The sequence below is a fragment of the Phocoena sinus genome, chromosome 7 (genome assembly GCF_008692025.1).
Source record: "Phocoena sinus isolate mPhoSin1 chromosome 7, mPhoSin1.pri, whole genome shotgun sequence".
NCBI classification, from domain to species: domain Eukaryota; kingdom Metazoa; phylum Chordata; class Mammalia; order Artiodactyla; family Phocoenidae; genus Phocoena; species Phocoena sinus.
In genome coordinates, this window is record NC_045769.1 from 77,921,553 (window position 1) to 77,944,562 (window position 23,010).

Here is a 23,010-nt window from a genome sequence, read left to right on the forward strand (position 1 = left end):
AAAGGGAACCCTCCTACTCTATTGGCAGGAATGTAAATTGATACAGCCACTATGGAAAACAGTATGGAGGTTCCTTAAAAAACTAAAAATAGAACTACCATATGATCCAGGAATCCCACTCCTGGGCATATATCTGGAAAAGATGAAAACTCTAATTGGAAAAGATACATGCACTTCAATGTTCACAGCAGCACTACTTACAATAATAGCCAATACATGGAAGCAACCTAAGTGTCCATCAACTGAGGAATGGATAAAGACAATGTGGTATATATACACAATGGAATATTACTCAGCCATAAAAAAGAATGAAATATTGCCATTTGTTGCAACATGGATGGACCTAGAGATTATATACTAAGTGAAGTCAGTCAGACAGAGAAAGACAAATATTATATGACATCACTTATATGTGGAATATAAAAAAATGACACAAATGAACTTATTTATAAAACAAACAGACTCACAGACATAGAAAACAAACTTATGGTTACCAAAGGGGAAGTGGTGGGGGGGACAAATTAGGAGTATGGGATTAACAGATACACACTACTATATATAAAATAGATAAACCACAAGGACTTACTGTATAGCACAGCGAACTATATTCAATCTTATAATAACCTACAATGGATAAAAATCTGAAAAATAATTTGTATGTGTATATATATGTATGTATAACTGAATCATTTTGCTGTATACCTAAAGCACAATATTGTAAATCAATATTCCATAAAATAAATAAATAAATACCCAGGAAACCCATAAAAAGAAAAACTCAACTTTCAGTAGAAGCCCTCCGTGGAACACGCATGCTCATGTGCACACGGGCGTGCACACACACACACACACACACACACACACACACACAGTGGGCATCAGCCCTGCCCTGTGACAGGAAAGAATATATATCTTTGATTTAGTGTTAGTCAAAAACACACTGCAAAACCAATGATAATGCTAAATCTTTCTGTATCTTGGTTTTATATTTACAATGATGGTGAATATTTTTGTGAGCTATGAATTTCCAAAGCACTTTTAAATAAAATGAAAACTGCTCACAAAGTGAGTTTACAAGGTTAATTATCGGTGGACTATCACACTATAAAATAATTACAAGTGGAGTATTTTGGCGGTTAGATGCAACAATACAAAAAAATCAATTGTCTGTCTGTGACTTAATGTAACCTTGGTTGAAAATGGTTAACCTCATACATGGTTCCCAGACACAGCAGGAGTTATTACTTGATTGTAATTATTTCTCATGTAGAAATTTCTCGCAAGGTTGTTGAAGTTTAAGTTAAACTTTTCTTTTTAATCACTTTTAAAAAATATTCAAACACAAAACTTCAGAATGGGAGGCAACAGGAGTACTAGGCAAATGTAAACTAAGGACCCAACATTATTTTAGGCAGCTCTAGAAAACTGTTTGGATCACAATAAGAAAAGTAGTAAAAGGTTATTTAACTAATTTCATTATTTTTAATATGAAAAGGATTTCTAAACACAGATAAAACACAAACTATTTAATAACCCACTTCTTATATTATAAACTCTCACAAAACATAAGCTAGTCCTTCATCATTTTTTAAAAATAAATATTCTATTTTACTCAACATGTTTTTGGTGTTGAGGAAGTTACAGGTTACATTAAACAATTAGTCCTGGTACATTTCAACAGACTGCAAATGATTCAGAAATAAATCAAAAACATCATGATGCATCATTAGATTCCCACCAGCAGTTTATGAATTATCATTTGTACAGATTATCATTTGTACAGATTATTGTGAAGGAACTGACAAACTATCAGTGTTCAAAACAACATATTCTCCTCATATGACAAGAAAAGAGAACTAGAATTCAAATATTTCTAAATGAGAAATCAATTACAATTTATCTCAAATTATGTGTCCTTCTACATAAAAAAATAGAAATTCTCCAATTAAGCATTTATAAAAATCACTAAAAACAACAAGACATCACATACTAAAAATGAAGTCTGGTCTCTAAAGAACAAAAAATAATAATGTTTCATCTTTTTCACTCAAGGGACTAAGGTTAGGATTGGAAACATTTTTAAATTGTTACTATTTTTCATACTCACACCAAAAAAGCACTCACTTTTCAATTTCTCTAAGAATCAGCCAAGAAAAAATAACAGTCAAAGCTGATCAAAAAACTAAGGGGAAAGGGGAGGATGACCGCTCAACATAGCCAAGAACACCTAACAAAAATCAGCAGTGACACTAGAATTTTTTAACTAGAAGTTAAAGGAAATAGAAGAATCTTACCACCCTTTTTTTAAGCTAGATGCACTTTCTGCAAAGTGGCATTTCAGTGTTTAGCACTGTGTACAATGTGTGCAATTATATGATATATTTATCATGACATGGTATTCCTTTGTCTTCCCTCTTTTACCTTCACCTCTCTCTTAAACAAGATTTATAAATATTTCACTAATATAGTTTTACTGTGTTTCTATTTTGGTTGGCTTCAATCCTATCTTTGACTGCTATTTATTTATTGCCTCCTGGGATCAGATTTTGCAGTTACTCTTCACAATAACTCTTCCAGGTCTGAGAATTTTATTTCAGAAATCAGTTAAGCAGGCAAGATTTACTAGGCACCTGCCATACTAAATGCCCATAGAGGACCCTGGAAGAGGAGATACACTAATAACAGCTAGTATTTGTTAAGTGCATGCTAAGTGCCAAGCACAATAATCAGTACATTACATGCATTGTCACCTCAACACATTAAAGCAGTTATAATTATTAGGTAGATGAAAATAAACATCTAGCTCTTAGAATTGTGAGAATTAAAAGGGCTAATATTATGTAAAGCACTTAAAAGAGACCCGCAAAACCAGTTAGAAACCTGCATTGTATTAGTGTTAGACACTATTACTATTACCTTCACTTTAAAGATGAAGTAACTAAATCCCACAGAGGCTATCTAACTATGCTTTGTCATTCTGCTAAGTAATTGGATAATTCAGAACTTCTGAACTGCATTTATGCAGGCACCATAGTCTTAAACTTGTAGCTTTAGCACAACCATGTTCCACTGCCTCTTCCAAACTTGAGTCCAGGCATTTTTCTTATCTTAGAATCAAGGGATGGTTCATATGCTAACGGTTCTAATTAATTGCCAAGAACTTCACATTTAAAAGGAAATTTAATGGACCCTGGATTCATCAAACCAGGTGAGATAACAGGACAGAGCAGGTCTTCACTGCCCCCAGTCACTGTCCAAAAACCAGATCACTCAGTAGATGGTAAAAGGAGGTGACCCAAGGGATTATTATCACAACCTGTCAACAGAAACCAAATATCCACAGCTTTAAAGAATGCCTCATTGTTAACTTTGTCATTTCAGAATCCCCTATCCTTCCAAATCATAAAAATACTAGATCGATCTTAACATATTATTTAATATGTAATTTGTGTTCTCAATTTTCACAATACTTTTTTGTGGTATACAAGCCCCAAGTTGGTGGTGGGGAGAGACTGGGAAACTTCCTCATTCTCCTTACCTCTCTTCCTCTCCCTGTCTGTCTGTCTCTGTCTCTGCCTCAGTCCCTCTCTCTGTCTGTCAATCTCTTTATTTCTATCTACAGAAAGCTATTGTAACTTTCTTTTGGCTTGTTGAATTGATATTCATAATTAAAAGATGCTAAAGCACACATGTATGCACACACACACACACACACACACACAGAAATCTAACAACCAGCAGGTTAGACATTTCTTATAGGACCCATCTGTGTTCTCACGTTCATTAGGAATAGCTAACATCTTTAAAGCAACTATTTCTGATTAGCTACAAAATCAAAGTGTTAGTCCAAACAATAAGAAGTAGTGAGAACTTCCAGAGCAGCTGCCAATCTAAGATGGCAATATCCTCACATCTGTGCAATGCTGAAATGGCCATCCTTCATCTATCAATTCCTCTGTGAATCTGCAGACACATCAGGTAATCAGAATAACTGGTATAATTTAATAACGCAGAGGACTATAAAATTTACCATCTCTATCTGGAAACCACTACAAAATGTTGTTTAAGATTATTGTTTAGTACTATTAAAATGTGCAGGAAAACAGAGGTGGAATGGAGATAAAATCTTCTAGAGAATCATTCAGTAAGGCTTGCATTTTTACATCAGCAAAAATAAAAGTTTTTTTTTAATTATAAGAGAATAAGACCTAGAAAATTTAAAGTTCATTTCATTCTCAAAGAAAATGATAGGCCTACATTTGCAAAATAAACAAACAGTAGAATATAGAGTCATACCAGATTTTTTTTTTTTTTACCAGTTGCATCATTTCAAAGATAAGGAAACGGAGAGCTAAAGAACTTAAATGACACGGTACAGAATTTAGTAATGATTTTACCAGAACTAGAATCCAATTCTCTCCTCTTAGTCCCATAATCGTTATCATACTGTAAGGGATGACTGCTACTGTGTTTAGAACAGAAGTTCCAAGGATTTATAGTTCTTTATACAGTGGAGCCCCCTCTCCGAACCCCAACCTGTTCCTTTCCTCAGAGGGAATCACCTTTAATTGCTTATTAGTTCCACAACAAAAAGCTTAAATTCAAATGTCTTTATGGACCAGGGGGATTCAACAGACAGTGACTGCAATCTGTGGAAATCTGGTACAGATACACCTAAAGAAACCCCATTAAAAAAAAAAATCAAGGTAAAACATACTTTGACCAAACAAATAGACCCACAGTATTTTAGACATTATCTCACATACCACACTCCACATTTCTCCATACTCTTCCTATTAATATAGTCAATTATTCCTTCTCTTAGTTCTCTTTGGAATTTTGAGTTGCAAATCATTTTCCTTCATAAATTTGAGAATTATTCTATTAATTTTTAAAACATGTTCTGACTATATTTCTTTGTTTTCTTACAATCAGATCTCCAATTAGCAGGAAGTTACACTTCAGGGAGATTCAGTGACTCATCTTTTTCATCTTTTTGTTCTTTTTCTTTGCACTGTAGATTTTCTCTATTTAAAATTACAAATGTCCCTTAAAACTACTGATATGAAAATCTTTAATTTCCAATAGTTTTTCTCGTTTAGTTTTTGTGTCTCTTCCCTATCATCTTCTTGTTTTATGAATGTAATATTTTCTTGAATCTCTTTAAAAATTTTAGTTTTTTGGTCTCTTTTATGATTTTTTTTTAATGATCTGTACCATGCAAGGTCATTTTTTGTCATTGGTTTTCATTTATCTTGGTGTCGCTTTTTTTTTTTTAACATCTTTACTGGAGTATAATTGCTTTACAATGGTGTGTTAGTTTCTGCTTATTAACAAAGTGAATCAGTTATACATATAGCCTCATATCTCTTCCCTCTAGCGTCTCCCTCCCTCCCACCCTCCCTAGCCCACCCCTCTAGGTGGTCACAAACAACTGAGCTGATCTCCCTGTGCTATGCGTCTGCTTCCCACTAGCTAGCTATTTTACGTTTGGTAGTGTATATATGTCCATGCCACTCTCACTTTGTCACAGCTTACCCTTCCTCCTCCCCATATCCTCAAGTCCATTCTCTAGTAGGTCTGTGTCTTTATCCCGTCTTGCCCCTAGGTTCTTCTTGACCTTTTTTTTTTTCTTAGATTCCATATATATGTGTTAGTATATGGTATTTGTTTTTTTCTTTCTGACTTACTTCACTCTGTATGACAGACTCTAGGTCCATCCAACTCACTACAAATAACTCAATTTTCTTTCTTTTTATGGTGGAGTAATATTCCATTGTATATATGTGCCACATCTTCTTTATCCATTCATCTGTTGATGGACACTTAGGGTGCTTCCATGTCCTGGCTGTTGTAAATAGAGCTGCAATGAACATTTTGGTACATGTCTCTTTTTCACTTACAGTTTTCTCAGGGTATATGCCCAGTAGTGGGATTGCTGGATGGTATAGTAGCTCTATTTTTGTTTTTTAAGGAACCTCCATACTGTTCCCCATAGTGGCTGTATCAATTTACATTCTCACCAAAAGCAAGGGGGTTCCCTTTCTTCACAACTCTCCAGCATTTATTGTTTGTAGATTTTTTCATGATGGTCATTCTGATCGGTGTGAGATGATATCACATTGTAGCTTTGATGTGCATTTCTCTAATGATTAATGATGCTGAGCATTCTTTCATGTGTTTGTTAGCAATCTGTATATCTTCTTTGGAGAAATGTCTGTTTAGGTCTTCTGCCCATTTTTGGATTGGGTTGTTTGTTTTTTTGATATTGAGCTGCATGAGCTGCTTGTATATTTTGGAGATTAATCCTTCGTCAGTTGCTTCGTTTCCAAATATTTTCTCTTAGTCTGAGGGTTGTCTTTTCGTCTTGTTTGTTTATGGTTTCCTTTGCTGTGCAAAAGCTTTTAAGTTTCATTAGGTCCCATTGTTTATTTTTGTTTTTATTTCCATTTCTCTAGGAGGTGGGTCAAAAAGGATCTTGCTGTGACTTTTGTCATAGAGTGTTCTGCCTATGTTTTCTTCTAAGAGTTTTATAGTATCTGGCCTTACATTTAGGTCTTTAATCCATTTTGAGTTTATTTTTGTGTATGATGTTAGGGAGTGTTCTAATTTCATTATTTTACATGTAACTGTCCAATTTTTCCCAGCACCACTTATTGAAGAAGTTGTCTTATATCTACTGTATATTCTTGCCTCCCTTATCAAAGATAAGGTGACCATATGTGCATGGGTTTATCTCTGAGCTTTCTATCCTGTTCCATTGATCTATATTTCTGTTTTTGTGCCAGTACCATACTGTCTTGATTACTGTAGCTTTGTAGTATAGTCTGAAGTCAGGGAACCTGATTCCCCCCAGCTCTGTTTTTCTTTCTCAAGATTGCTTTAGTTATTCGGGGTCTTTTGTGTTTCCATACAAATTGTGAAATTTTTTGTTCTAGTTCTGTGAAAAATGCCAGTGGTAGTTGGATAGGGGTTCCATTGAATCTGTAGATGGCTTTGGGTAGTAGAGTCATTTTCACAATGTTGATTCTTCTGATCCAAGAACATGGTATATCTCTCCATCTGTTTATCATCTTTAATTTCTTTCATCAGTGTCATAATTTTCTGCATACAGGTCTTTTGTCTCCTTAGGTAGATTTATTCCTAGATATTTTATTCTTTTGTTGCAATGGTAAATGGGAGTGTTTTCTTGATTTCACTTTCAGATTTTTCATCATTAGTGTATAGGAATGCTGGCGATTTCTGTGCATTAATTTTGTATCCTGCTACTTTACCAAATTCATTGATTAGCTCTAGTAGTTTTCTGGTAGCATCTTTAGGATTCTCTAGGTATAATATCATGTCATCTGCAAACAGTGACAGTTTTACTTCCTCTTTTCCAATTTGGAATCCTTTTATATCTTTATCTTCTCTGATTGCTGTGGCTAAAACTTCCAAAACAATGTTGAATAATAGTGGTCAGAGTGGGCAACCTTGTCTTGTTCCTGATCTTAGTGGAAATCGTTTCAGTTTTTCACCATTGAGGATGATATTGGCTGTGGGTTTGTCATATATGGCCTTCATTATGTTCAGGAAAGTTCCCTCTATGCTACTTTCTGGAGGGCTTTTATCATAAATGGGTGTTGAATTTTGTCGAAAGATTTCTCTGCATCTATTGAGATGATTATATGGTTTGTCTCCTTTAATTTGTTAATATGGTGTATCACATTGATTGATTTGTACATATTGAAGAATCCTTGCATTCCTGGGATAAACCCCACTTGATCATGGTGTATGATCCTTTTAATGTTCTGTTGGATTCTGTTTGCTAGATTTTGTTGAGGATTTTTGCATCTATATTCATCAGTGATATTGGCCTGTAGTTTTCTTTCTCTGTGACATCCTTGTCTGGTTTTGGTATTAGGGTGATGGTGGTCTCATAGAATGAGTTTGGGAGTGTTCCTCCCTCTGCTATATTTTGGAAGAGTTTGAGAAGGATAGGTGTTAGCTCTTCTCTAAATGTTTGATAGAATTCGTCTGCGAAGCCATCTGGTCCTGGGCTTTTGTTTCTTGGAAGATTTTTAATCACAGTTTCAATTTCAGTCCTTGTGATTGGTCTGTTCATATTTTCTATTTCTTCCTGGTTCAGTCTCAGAAGGTGGTGCATTTCTAAGAATTTTTCCATTTCTTCCAGGTTGTCCATTTTATTGGCATATAGTTGCTTGCAGTAATCCCTCATGATCCTTTGTATCTCTGCAATGTCAGTTGTTACTTCTCCTATTTCATTTCTAATTCTACTGATTTGAGCCTTCTTCCTTTTTTTCTTCATGAGTCTGGCTAATGGTTTATCAATTTTGTTTATCTTCTCAAAGAACCAGCTTTTTGTTTTATTGATCTTTCCTATCCTTTCCTTCATTTCTTTTTCATTTGTTTCTGATCTGACCTTTATGATTTCTTTCCTTCTGCTAACTTTGGGGTTTTTTTGTTCTTCTTTCTCTAATTGCTTTAGGTGTAAGGTTAGGTTGTTTATTTGAGACGTTTCTTGTTTCTTAAGGTAGGCTTGTATAGCTATAAAGTTCCCTCTTAGAACTGCTTTTTCTGCATCTCATAGGTTTTGGGTTGTTGTGTTTTGGTGGTACTGAATTCTCTTAGCTTTTGCTTGTCTGTAAAGGTTTTCATTTCTCCATCAAATCTAAATGAGATCCTTGCTGGGTAGAGTAATCTTGGTTGCAGGTTTTTCTTCTTTATCACTTTAAATATGTCCTGCCTCTCCCTTCTGGCTTGCAGAGTTTCTGCTGAAAGATCAGCTGTTAACCTCATGGGGATTCCCTTGTATGTTATTTGTTGCTTTTCCCTTGCTGCTTTTAATATTTTTTCTTTGTATTTAATTTTTGATCATTTGATTAATATGTGTCTTGGCGTGTTCCTCCTTGGATTTATCCTGTATGGGAATCTCTGTGGTTCGTGGACTTGAATAACTATTTCCTTTCCCATATTAGGGAAGTTTTCAACTATAATCTCTTCAAATATTTTCTCAGTTCCTTTCTTTTTCTCTTCTTCTTCTGGGACCCGTATAATTCGAATGTCGGTGCGTTTAATGTTGTCCCAGAGGTCTCTGAGACTGTCCTCAATTCTTTCTTTTTTTTTCTTTATTCTGCTCTGCAGTATTATTTCTACTATTTTATCTTCCAGGTCACTTATCCATTCTTCTGCCTCAGTTTTTCTGCTATTGGTCTCTTCTAGAGAAATTTTAATTTCATTTATTGTGTTGTTCATCACTGTTTCCTCTTTAGTTCTTCTAGGTCCTTGAACGTTTCTTGTATTTTCTCTATTCTATTTCCAAGAGTTTGGATCATCTTTACTATCATTATTCTGAATTATTTTTCAGATAGACTGCCTATTTCCTCTTCATTTGTTAGGTCTGCTGGGTGTTTGCCTTGCTCCCTCATCTGCTGTTTTTCTCTCTTCTCATTTTGCTTAACATACTGTGTTTGGGGTCTCCTTTTGCAGGCTACATGTTCGTAGTTCCCATTGTTTTTGGTGTCTGTCCCCACTGGCTAAGATTGGTTCAGTGGGTTCTGCAGGCTTCCTGGTGGAGGGGACTAGTGTGTGTGTTCTGGTGGATGAGGCTGGATCTTGTCTTTCTGGTGGACAGGTCCACATCTGGTGGTGTGTTTTGGGGGGTCTGTGGCCTTATCATGATTTTAGGCAGCCTCTCTGCTAATGGATGGGGTTGTGTTCCTGTCTTGCTAATTGTTTGGCACAGGGTGTCCTGCACTGTAGCTTGCTGGTAGTTGAGTGAAGCTGGGTCTTGGCGTTGAGATGGAGACCTCTGGGAGATTTTCGCCATTTGATATTACATGGAGCTGGGAGGTCTCTTGTGGACCAGTGTCCTGAATTTGGCTCTCCCACCTCAGAGGCATAGGACTGACTCCTGGCTAGAGCACCAAAAGCCTTTTATCCACATGGCTCAGAATAAAAGGGAGAAAAAAATAGAAAGAAAGAAAGAAAGAAGATAAAATAAAATAAAGTTATTAAAATAAAAAAAGTTATTAAGAAAAAAATTTTTTAAAGTAAAAAAAAAAAAGACAGACAGAACCCTAGGACAAATGGTAAAAGCAAATCTATACAGACAAAATCACACACAGAAGCATACACATACACAAGCACAAAAAGAGAAAAAGGGAAAAGAAATATATATATCTTTGCTCCCAAAGTCCACCTCCTCAATTTGGGATGATTCGTTGCCTATTCAGGTATTCCACAGATGCAGGGTACATCAAGTTGACTGTGGAGATTTAATCCGCTGCCCCTGATGCTGCTGGGAGAAATTTCCCTTTCTCTTCTTTGTTTGCACAGCTCCTGTGGTTCAGCTTTGGATTTGGCCCCGCCTCTGCATGTAGGTCGCTGGAGGGCATCTGTTCTTCACTCAGACAGAACGGGGTTAAAGGAGCAGCTGATTCGGGGGCTCTGGCTCACTCAGGCCGGGGGGAGGGAGGGGTACGGATGTGGGGCGAGCCTGCGGTGGCAGAGGCTGGCGCTATGTTGCACCAGCCTGAGGCACGCGTGTGTTCTCCTGGGGAGGTTGTCCCTGGATCACGGGACCCTGGCAGTGGTGGGCTGCACCGGCTCCCGGGAGGGGAGGTGTGGAGAGTGACCTGTGCTCACACACAGGCTTCTTGGTGGCATCAGCAGGAGCCTTAGCGTCTCATGCCCGTCTCTGGGGTCCACACTGATAGCTGCGGCTCGTGCCCGTCTCTGGAGCTCCTTTAAGAAACACTGTTAATCCCCTCTCCTCATGCACCAGGAAATACAGAGGCAAGAAAAAGTCTCTTGTCTCTTCGGCAGCTCCAGACCTTTTCCTGACTCCCTCCCGGCTAGCTGTGGTGCACTCACCCCTTCAGGCTGTGTTCATGCAGCCAACCCCAGTCCTCTCCCTTGGGTCTGACCTCCAAAGCCCGAGCCTCAGCTCCCAGCCCCCACCCTCCCCAGCCAGTGAGCAGACAAGCCTCTCGGGCTGGTGAGTGCTGGTCGGCACTGATCCTCAGTGCGGGAATCTCTCCGCTTTGCCCTGTGCACCCCTGTTGCTGTGCTCTCCTCCGCGGCTCTGAAGCTTTCCCCCTCTGCCACCCGCAGTCTCTGCCCACAAAGGGGCTTCTAGTGTGTGGAAACCTTTCCTCCTTCATAGTTGCATCCCACTGGTGCCGGTCCCGTCCTGTTTTTTTCTTTTTTCTTTTGCCCTACCCAGGTACGTGGGGAGTTTCTTGCCTTTTGGGAAGTCTGAGATCTTCTGCCAGCATTCAGTAGGTGTTCTGTAGGAGTTGTTCCACGTGTAGATGTATTTCTGATGTGTTTGTGGAGAGGAAGGTGATCTCCGCGTCATACGCTTCTGCCGTCTTGAAGCCAAGGCTCTGTCTCTTTTACATGTTGCATATTTTTGTTAATTTTTTTCTTAAATTATTTCTTAAATGTCTGTTGATACTTGCTTGCTGTTTTCTATTTAAGAATAAAGGAACAGAAATGGCTGAGCCCTCTGTACTTGAGTGGGTCTTATTGTTTAGAAGACTTTGCTTTAGGGTAAGCCAGGAGCTGATCATTAGGCTTAAGTATGCCACTAAGTACCAAAATAAAAGGGAATTTATTCTACTGTTGTAAGATGCATTCCTAATTGCCCTTATTGTCCCTCAGCAGTCCATGTAATTTCATTAGTCTATGTTAAGGGGGATGGTCAGGAGGAGCAGTGAAAAAAATCTTGCTACAAGGATATTTGCATAGGAAGTAGAACTGGTGAATAGAAGGGTGGCTAGTCCATCTATCCATGTTGATTATTTTGTTTCAGCCCCAGTGTCTCACTTCTGCCCTCTATTTTTCCCGGCACTGTTGAACCTTAAGCCTTTGGGTGCTTGTTTAGGGCAAAAGGGCTCCCTTCTCACCCCATCTTTGGCAGTTTCCTCTGCCTTGCTTCATTCCATCCAATTTGTAACAGTTTGATATCTTTTTAACTCCTTAATTTAATGCTTAAATTAATGAGGTTTCAGGAAGAAGTTTAGATAAAGGTACGCCTCAATCCTTCCTTGTAAAATGAATACTTGCCTGTTTAAAAGCCTTTTCACTGACCTAGAGAAGCTGCCCTTAAAACACCTAAAATGAAGAAAACCCAAGAAAAAACGTAATTATTATACTGTTGCCTATCACCATAGTCATGATGGCAACAATGCTGTTAAGAATCATTCAGACAAGGCCCTGTACTGAAATAAATGCAAACTGCATATCTGCATGTATCTTAGGGTACACAGGGCAAAAAGGGCTACTGATTTCATGTTTCTGAAATGTCCTTTTTGTGGGCAATAAGATAACTCACTAACATTCTCAAAAAAAAAAGATGTATTGAAGTTCAAAATTATTTAATGAGATAGTTGCAAATATCTTATATTTGTGGAGGTTATTTTTCCCTACAAAAGGAATGGAAATGATGCATACATATTATCCCACTTGAATTAGAATTTTATATAGGTAATAAGAATTTGTGCATTGTAGAAGCAAACTGGGTCTATTGTCTACAACAGCAAATGAAGAGTCTCATAACCAGCAATTCAATGTGTTAATTCAGCTGCACCATCCAATTACCTACGATTCATCGCAACTTAGTACACAACAATAAAATTCTTAAAAAAATCTGTGACAAAATATATGCTCTAGGTTTAACTCATAGGAAAACTACTATCCTGAAGTCAGGGACTAGGAGCCATGGAACATAAATTATAAAAATTATCCATCACAATCTATCAATAAATATCACAATGAATTTCTGACATGAAGTCAATAGTCTAGAGTTAATAATGAAATATACTGGAAATTTTATATGGAAAATCTGACCAAGGAATGTGAAAACTGTGTGGCCACTGAAATTGGCATCCCCTCAAATATTACAGCAGTCCTTTGGAGCCAGAGCCTGCCAACTGACCACGGGGCCCAAGCACACAATTCTAAAAGTAGACAAAGGTAATGAGATGCGAATTTAGAATCCCCACCCTCCGGTTAAATGACCCAGATGCAAGAGCTAGAGAGTCTGTTTATTACCTACTCAGGGACTAAATGATGAAATGAACAGGAGCTCTTTTTTATTTATATTTTTATATAGAATCAAGAGAACTAATAGATAGTCCAGGCCTGCTACATGAGGATGTATTAAGCCACAGAAGAAAGACAATTGAAAATCCAGAGCATCATGAAGAAGGAAGAAAGGAAAAGAGGAGCGGGAAAACGATATGGAAGAAAAAGTGTATTGAGAAACGATGAAACACAGTATTGAGAAGAAAATGCAGAGCTGCACTGAAAATCTATAGGATATGAGTGAAACCTGAATCATGAACAGACACAGGCTGGTTTCTAATATTTTTCAGGACGAGGGATGTATAGTCCCATTTGAGACTGAACTATCAAGAGAATCAAAGAAATATGAGTCTTGAGGATTCAGAAAGAGGTGGAATTTGGCATGAGAGAAAAGACTGTAGTACTAAGTGTTAAAACTCAGCTAGTCAGTAATCTCATAAACCCTCACTTCACTTATAGAATCTGAAAACAGAATTGTTTTTAAGTAGATTTTTATTTTTTAAAAACACCAGAGTGACTCATTACTAGGCTATCTAATTCAAATAATTTACACAATCTAATCAAGTATCAGTCAGTCTAAAATAATATTTTTAAGACTGAAGAAAAGTCATTAAACACTGCAGGAGTGTATTAAACAAAAGTAAGTAACAGAAAGTTGCTAAAAATCAACCAAAGGCCAGAAGTAAGGAGAAAAATGTACCTCATCAAAGATTAATACATCAGTTCTTTACAGATTAACAGTGATTACAAATTAATATAGATATTCTATAATGTATAAAGCTTACAAAAAACATATTTGAGAAAAAAATCCAGAAGTTTCAGGAGGATTTTTCCAATACTAATATTTATGAAAATATTAGTATTTCCTAATGTAATATAAACAATTTATGAATAGTACTGCAGGAAAATAAGCTATTTCTTATTAGGTTAGTTACAGATGTAGATCTTAGTTACAGATTGAAGTCTATATATAGAAATCCTACTTACAGATTTTAATTTTTTTTCTTTTCTCTGCATCACTGTGTGTTAACTTGTTTCTTGTTTTCTTTTTTACTGGGGACTGGGGTGGGGAGGGGGGAGGGTGGCTTGCACCTATGAAGAGACAAGAATAAATCTACTTGAAGAAAATCACTCTGATTTTTCCATATTTATTTTATTGTCCCTTTCATAATTAGTTTTCTTTCTTAATCTAGTGCTCTGACTTCTAAAAGGTAAATATTTTTTGTTTCCAACTCTACAAATCTGATATTGTTGGTCAGATTTTCCTCCTTCACTTTCAAAGGCAAAATTTATTCAAATAGGAAATAAAACATAGAAACACGGGTTCCATTTCCAATTCTGTTGCTTCATACTTTGTGACTTAAAGCAGATCATTTTAATCATTTCATCAAAATAGCATAGTCTGTACCCCGTCACTCATCAACTTACCCTGGACAACTTACTTAACCTTTATGGGTCTCAATTTCCTTGCCTGTAAAATAGAGGTACTAATAAAACCTACTTTGAAGGGTTGTTATAATTAAATGGATTAATATCTGTAAAGCACTCAGAACAATGTCCAGAACATAGTAGCTTCTATATTTTGTTCAAGAAATAAAAATTAAATAAATTTGAAAAATGTACTAGATGTAGTTCGGTTGCTTGTAACCTCCTTGTACAATAGACTCATCTGGAAAAATGTTTATGAAGATAGATCGTTGTGGATCCACCCCAGGCAAATGAGAATTTGTATCAGTAGGATCTGATAAGCTATATTAAAACAAGCAAACAAACAAAAATCTCTTGAGGTAATTTCAATTTCCAAACTGGTTTGTCAGCAGTGACATTATACGACGCCACAGGTCAGTTTAACTACATCTCACACACTCCATCAGTGCCCTTTTCCTCTTCAATGGCTGCAATAGTCACTATCCAAAGCAACTTGGGATTTAATAGCATCAGCCAGTTTTCCAAAAGCAGAAGTTTAGCTTTGGAATTTTCTTTCTCACCTAAAGCAAAACTGCTTTGTCCTCACCAAGGCAAACAAAGACGTAAAAAAGGAGCAAACTGATCCCTAAAGGCTGGAACGTACTGGTTAAAGGGAAGGACAGAATAAGTTCTTAAGACATGCTCCTTTTTTTTGCCCGGCATTCATTCTTTATTCAAGGACACACGTTGGCACCATCTTAGTGACAGTGATTTGTGGTTAGGTGCCACGAAGGAGCAAGTTGCCTCCAATTCTCTATTCCTTTCAATAAACACTGATGCAATCAACTGAGGCTAGTGTAATTGCTATCATCCCTCCTAGGTACAAATCTTATCGCCCAAACTTCCAACTAGAAAGAGAAGGGTATAGCTATAAGGACAAAGCCATGCTGGCCTGTGCTGCTTGGGTGCTCGGGATCCACTGAGTAGGCAGTATATCTAGTGGTTCAGACTGAGGAAGTGTTCCCAGTTGCAGGCTACAGAATGTGGTGAAATAAATTACCAGACTGTGATGAAATTTTCTTCAGTCTTCATTAAATTAGAAAAATAAATGCAATGTAGAAAAATGCACAAGAAGTTAAATTTATGCTATTTTAAGAACTATATTTTGAGATTTAGTACTGCCACCTTAGTTGGTGTTACAATGTGCAGTCTTTTATAAAATGATGGTGGCAATAGAGTTTTAAAAATCATTCTTACCATGCAAAAGAAAATGTTCACATGGAGGTTGATGCTCATTTTTTTTTTTTTATTTTATTAGTCAGTGAAAATGTCAGACTGGGAACTCAGAGCACTGGCTTCAGAGACAGACAGAACTGATGTGATCCCCAGCCCTAATGATATATATTAGCTGTGTGACTTTGAGCAAGTGACTCCTCATTTATACAATGGGGATAGTAATAACTACTTACAGCTCATACGATTATGAGGATAAAATGTAGTACAAGCTTTTAGATGTTTACTTACAATACAAGTGCAAAGTATGTATCCAATAAATTTTAGTTATTTTATCAGTTTGTAACTCTTTATTTTTAACTCCCTCATAAATAAGTTGAAATGGCTGTAACTTTACATATATTTGTTTCCAAGTATTTATTCCCAATTTTCTTTCATTAGACTAATGGCAGTACTGCATGGGGGTCTTGATAGTCATGTAAATCTCATCCTCTCTATCTAAAACTAATTATATAACAAAAATCCCAAGAGGAAATTAAGTTATTATTCTTCTGATGTACAATGAGATAATCCTCCCCATATGTCAAAATTCATTTCTTAACAAAAAAAAAGCACTGTGCTTATAATATCAAGGCAATTAATATTAGGCAAGAGGCTAGGTTGACATTTACTAGAGTCTCTGAGGTGTAATTTAGATGATTTTGAATGTGCAGGCTGTGCTTTAAATTCTTCTATTTACAGTGGCTACTTAGCACATGTATTATGTTCACCAAAGTGCCAACCAAGAATTTAATCACACTCTTCCTATAGTGTTCTACAAGATCTTAAATAAGATTTAAGTGACAATTCAATGTAGTTTAATGTACTAAACAGAGTCCCAATTAATTCTACATCATGTTAAAAATCCTGATATATCTTGGACAGTTCCCATATATCTTAACAGTAAGTGCTTCTGAAAAAAAACAGGAAAGAAGCCTGAGTATTTAATATGGACAGTGTGTTTAATCTTCTCACATAACAGAAAATAGAATCACAAATACGTTCACACCTATGATGGTAACAGTCACTATTTTCCCTACATCCCTCTCAAGCTATGTTGGGAGGATTAACCGTTAATATGGAACAATTTTTAACAACTGATACTTTGCATCTTGCTTTAGGTCTATTGGGAAGGAAGGACAATTATAGTAAACATTAAGAGAGCCTGATAGTTCATAAGGTCTGTAATTATGTGGACATTTGAGTAAAGCTGGGCCCTCAGAGGAAAGTTAGGCCCCAGTAATCTCTTAATAACCTGCAGTAATAACTTTTAAAAATTAAGAATTTCAGCTTAAATAAATAGGTCCCAGATATACTTAAAAAAATAAAATTGGAAAACTCATAGCTAAAAATGAATTTTAGCTATTGTATTTAAAAGGGACATTAGAATACATATTAATCACACAGAGGTCTTTAGCCACCTGTAATTATTTCTTGGTAATCATCTTGGACCAATTAAACATATTATTATAAATAAACTACCTTGAAAACATACAAATAGATATAAATCTGAATCAAGAAGAAGTATCAAATGAATAAAACCTATTTGATTATACTTTGCTCCCAAAGATAACTGCTTATAATGCCCTCAATGAATGACCAACTACTACTAAATTCATATGTGTATTCATTTTCACAAATTTCTTTGAACTCTCTAAGTACTAAATTTAGCAATGGAAAGCTGGACTCTTCAAAAATATATATGCCTGTTTACAACAGAATATTACTCAGCCATAAAAAAGAACGAAATTGGGTCATTTGTAGAGATGTGGCTGGACCTAGGGACTGTCATACAGAGTGAAGTAAGTCAGAAAGAGAGAAACAAATATCGTATATTAATGCATATATGTGGAATCTATAAAAATGGTATAGATGATCTTTTTTGCAAAGCAGAAGTAGAGACACAGACGTAGAGAATAAATGTATCCATGCCAAGGGGGTAAGGGGGCGGTGGTGAGAGGAATTGGGAGATTGGGATTGACATACATACACTATTGATACTATGTATAAAATAGGTAACTAATGAGAACCTACTGTATAGCACAGGGAACTCTATTCCATGCTCTGTGGTGACCTAAATGGGAAGGAAATCCAAAAGAGAGGGAATATATGTATATATATAGCTGATTCACTTTGCTATACAGTAGAAACTAACACAACATTGTAAAGCAACTATACTCCAATAAAAATTAATTTAAAAAAAATAAATAAAAAATAAAAACACCATCTAAACTCCGAAAAAAAAATATGTATGCCTGTAACTGAATGGCAGAAATACTTAACTAAACAATGTGCTTTAAGATAGAAATTGTAAATAGAAGTCTAATCTGCTAAAATGGTAAATGGTTTATCAAAGTAGACAGTACAGGATCTTTAAATGTGATTTATGTGTTCAAACATATGCTTAGTATGTATCTGGTGGAGAGGGCAGCGGGAATATTAAGAAATGTCATCAAATAGACTTCAGAGTCAATATGAGTATAAATATACTTAAGTCTTGATTTGATGCTTCACATGTGTTTATTCTGATGACAGGAAGCATTTAGAACCAAAGCCCAATTAAAATTCTTGAATAATTAGGCATATGGTCACACAGATTTCAAAGTAGTGATCCTGCTAGATCTCAATAGGTTTAAGATGTCTACATGTTCTTACTACTGATGGCGACATAAGCCCAAAAAGGTGATGTATTAAAAGTCACAATCCACATGCCGCGGAGCGGCTGGGCCCGTGAGCCATGGCCGCTGAGCCTGCGCGTCCGGAGCCTGTGCTCCGCAACGGGAGAGGCCACGGCAGCAAGAGGCCCACGTACCGCAAAAAAAAAAAAAAAAAAGTCACAATCCAGAATCTGTTGTTTATTGCAAAAGGTGCCTCTTGAAAATAGGATGTTTAATAAGGCAAATTAAAGGACAAAACTATAGGATCTGTTCATTTTCATAAAGCACAATAAACACTTATCAGAGACATATAGTATTGTTATTTATTTCACATGGTGGGACTTTATTCATACTTTACTCAGCCATTTTCTATACTTTTCTTGCTATTCAGAAACACCAATATCCTCTTCCTTTTCCTAACCAGAAAGAATATAAATATTCATTTATTTCACGTTCTCTCATCCTCTTCCTAAGATGCCAAAGTTTTAAAAAGCTGCAAAATCTCTATTACATGGAAATGTTCCTAGTACAACTACCACTTCTAAAAATCAAGGTGGCAGATGGAAGCACTGTATTTCACCCTGACATAACTTTAACCTGAAAGTAATGTACATTAAGTTAGAAAGTTAAATGTATCTCAATATTCTTATCAGTTAGAAATCAGAATGTAACTCAACCAATAACAGCATGTCCACCTTCACTATGTCTTTGATATTTTTAAATACAAAAAAAACTGCGTAGAGTACGAGTTGATTTATAAGTAATATTTTTAAAGCAAAATTTCCTTGAACATGCTCCTGAACAATACTCATGGTAAATCCCCAACTATTTTAAGAAGTAACTAACATATCATCAAAACAGCAATATTGCAGCACAGGGATTCCTACTAGTACATTGTATCAGGAGGCGTTACATTTCCAGGTACTTTGGCAAATTCTCGTATACATGTAGTATCACACCTCTCATATATATTTGAAGCAGTAAGGAAACCTATAAATTATTCAAGGTAAGTGATTCAGTTTGAAGATCAGTTTATAGCCCCCAAATATTTTAAGCTGATACATCTGTTCTTTATATTAAAAAAGAGAACTTTTCACTTGTTAAAACCACAGGAAAAGGGCTTCCCTGGTGGTGCAGTGGTTGAGAATCTGCCAGCCAATGCAGGGGACACGGGTTCGAGCCCTAGTCTGGGAAGATCCCACATGCCGCGGAGCAACTAGGCCCGTGAGCCACAACTACTGAGCCTGCGCGTCTGGAGCCTGTGCTCCGCAACAAGAGAGTCTGCGATAGTGAGAGGCCCGCACACCGCGATGAAGAGTGGCCCCCGCTTGCCACAACTAGAGAAAGCCCTCGCACAGAAACGAAGACCCAACACAGCCAAAAATAAATAAATTAAAAAAAAAAAAAAAACCACAGGAAAGTATTCACTCGCAAATGATGTCATGCCCTAGTTTACTTTCAGGTACGAAGGTTGAGCGAGGCCACCCATCAGAGCCTCTAAACTCATTTCTTTAGTTCTGCAGTGACTGTTAAAGAATATCAGTCAAGTTAAACACTTGCACAGGGGGGCAAATTCAAGCAGCGAATGAGTTAAAACGACACAGAGGACTCACGTTTCAACATCCCTTCTACTAGTCTTCAATTCCCATTCATAAAAGACTAAATGAAACAAAAAAGAGAGGCAGAATTCAAGTTCTTGTATGTAGGCTTATTAGCATAGCTAGGTAACTTCAAAGCCAATAATTAGCTCCATGCTAATCAATCAACCAACAAGTTTCCAGCAAGCATTTACTAGTTTTCCTACATTGTGCTAGGGTCTGCATATCTGAAACAGCACCTGTCCCACTCTGGACACTGGGATCCAGAATTAATCTATACCAGCAGCACTGTGTTTCCTTTGGAAAAGCTTTCTTTTCTTCTTCCCCAAATCTTATCTGAGACACAGTGCCTCTACTTAAGCAAGCAGCTTAAGCCCTAGAATGGGATGAGCATCACAGAAATGGTGAATTAAAAACATTTAACTAAACAAGCAAAAGCAGCCAGGGAAAATTCTCAATGGAGTTGAAGGTGGGCAGGGGCATAAGGAAGAGATGTGAAATCCTGGTTTGTGGTGAATGGTGCAGAGAAATGCACGTTTCTTATGTTCAAAACCCACCTTAGGCTATGAAAATTCTCCAAATCTATTCACCTCTGAAATCACTCAAACGGTTTCAATATTAAGGTTCCAATTCTGCAGGAGGAGTTTGAAGAGATCAGGGAAAAGGAAAGATTAGTAATGCAACAGAAAAGTCAAGATGAAGAAAAGGAAAGGATGGGTGAAGGCAAGGAGAATGATCTGGGAAGATAAGAGATCAAAAGTAAGTCACCAATAGGTTGACCTCACTTTGCAATAGTCTCAAACCAGCAGGTTTCTCTAACACTAGAGGGCATGAACGCAAACACACACACACACACACACACACACACACACACACACACACACACGGTGGTGGGGGCAACCCTGAGCAAAGGCAGCCTTCATACAAAGCTGAAGATCCGGGGGCTCCAAGGATACTCGAAATTTCAGGGAGCTCGGGCAGCCAAGTGTCTTTACCCCTGCAAATAAAATCTTCATTCTGCATTTGTGGGAAGAGTGACCGCGCTCTCTCCCAAGGAAACCGCTCAAGGATTGAGTGTTAACGTGTTAACGACAGTCGAAAGCAGGCAATCCCCAATGCTCCTGTCCTCCGTCAGCAACACCTTTGCCTCAGGAAAGCTCCCACCCTTTCCAGGTTAGTTTTCCCTGGATCCCGAAGCTTCTGTGTTTATCTGCCCACTGCCTCCTCCTGTGGCTGCCTGCAAAGGTTGGAGATGTAGGCTCTCCACCTGGAAATTCAACTGATCCTAGTCAAAGAACGGGGTAAGGGGAGGAGCGCCCGCAGCTTTCGCTGTCCAAACCAGCAGCCTCCGTGCGCCCGGGTTCGTGGCAGCGCAGCTCCCTCGGACCCAGGGAGGGGAGGCGGCCCTCGCGACCCTCATTCAGCCCCTCGACTCTACGACAGCCCAGACAAGAGCTCTCTGTTTCCAATCCCCTCGTCCCTTCCGGCCCCGATTAGGGAGGTCTCCGTACCTGGAGATCTCTGTACCTGGAGGTGCCCAGAAGGTGGGCCGGGGTGTGCTCTCCTGGACAAGGAGCTTCGGGATCTGGGAGCTGGTGGTGTTCGGGAGGACCAGGCAGGAGAGATAAGAGAGGGAGACAGAGACAGGCAGCAAGAGGCAGAAACAGAAAGAGAAAATACGGCAAGACGGAGAGACAACGGAAGAGACAGAATAACAGGCACACGGGAACATCCCAAGAAAAACAGGGAGAAAAGAGAATGAAAAAGGAACAGTGAGACCCGGAGCGGGTGCGGTGAGCCAGAGAAAGAATCAGAGTCAGAAACAGAGAGACTGAGAGGCAAAGGAAGGCAGAAATAGAGAGGAAGGCAACCGTCGAGGAAGACACCCGAGACCCAGCGTGTCCCCGGTGTCGGACGGACGGTGTAGAAGCGCCCGCGCACCGCAGCCCCCGGCCGCCCGCAGCTAGTGGGAGAAAGTTGCCGGGGCGAGAAGGCCGAGCCGCCCCCGGCGCCGAGCGCCACCGGAGCGCAGAGGGTGGCCAGCGCCCCCCACCTCGGCCGGGTAGCGGAGAAAGCAGGGTAGAGGGCGGGCGGCGGTAGAAAGTTCCGCGCATCGCGGTCCTCCCTCGGCACCTGCAGCAGCGGGAGAGCGCGCTTCGAGAGCCCGGGAGGCCGCCTTATCGGGTTCGCCGGCGCCCCCGCACCGGGACCGACCCTGGGCGCTCGGCTCTGAGCCCTGCCACCCGCTGCGGGACTTTGCGGCGCCCACCCGAGCACTCCGGGCCGCCCAGAGAGGACTCGCCCCAGACAGAGGAAGAGAGGAGAAGCAAGAGAGAGACGGAGACCTGCTATCGTGGCCAGGGATCCCGCGAAGAGGGAACGGCGGTCCACGCACGGAATTCAGCCTCCGACCCAGACCGGCAGGCGCCAGACGGCCGCGCCGAGTGCAGGGCGCGCGGAGCCCGCGCTCACCTGGAACCCGCGCCGGCCCGCGAGCGCCGCGCGCAGCCCCGCTTCCCGCCCGCGCCTCTCTTCACACTTCCCCGCGAGCAGAGCGAGCCGGCTCCGGCCTCGGCCAGCCCCGGAGAGGCGCCCTCATAGCGCAGCGACTGGCTGGAGGGGCTCCGCGCGAGCGGGCGCCGAGGCCGAGGAGGCGCAGGAGACCGAGCGAGGGCTCTTAATACATTGTCACCTCGGCAGAGACGCCGCCACCGCCTGGTCACTTCGCCCCCCCCTCCCCCCTCCCACCCCGGCCCGCTCCCTCCCAGCCCCTCCTCCTCGCGTGGTTCCTCCCCCTCCCGTAGCCCCAGCCTGAAGGCCTCTCACTGGGCTAGTATCATTTACGTAACCAGCCCCCCGGCCCTCCTCCTTCCCGGTTCCCGCTCCTCCCCGGGCTGGGGCGGTGCGCACAGAGCGCGCTTCAGTTGCTCCTGGAGCTGCCGCTCCTGCGATGTGCACAAGTCCCGCGATAGTTGGCAGTCACG

General features: G+C 39.3%; 1 protein-coding gene across 4 annotated transcripts in view; it reads right to left on the reverse strand.

Moving 5' to 3' along the window:
* GALNT13 (polypeptide N-acetylgalactosaminyltransferase 13) overlaps window positions 1–22,747 on the reverse strand; it is a 559,171-nt gene extending 536,424 nt beyond the window's left edge. For 3 of the 4 annotated variants that reach the window (XM_032638559.1, XM_032638558.1, XM_032638556.1), the window contains exon 1: window positions 22,372–22,747. The gene's annotated coding sequence lies outside the window, so the exon portion shown is untranslated. The remainder of the gene's footprint in view (window positions 1–22,371) is intronic. The other variant, XM_032638557.1, reaches the window with a different exon arrangement.
* Between the last annotated feature and the right edge of the window lie 263 nt (window positions 22,748–23,010).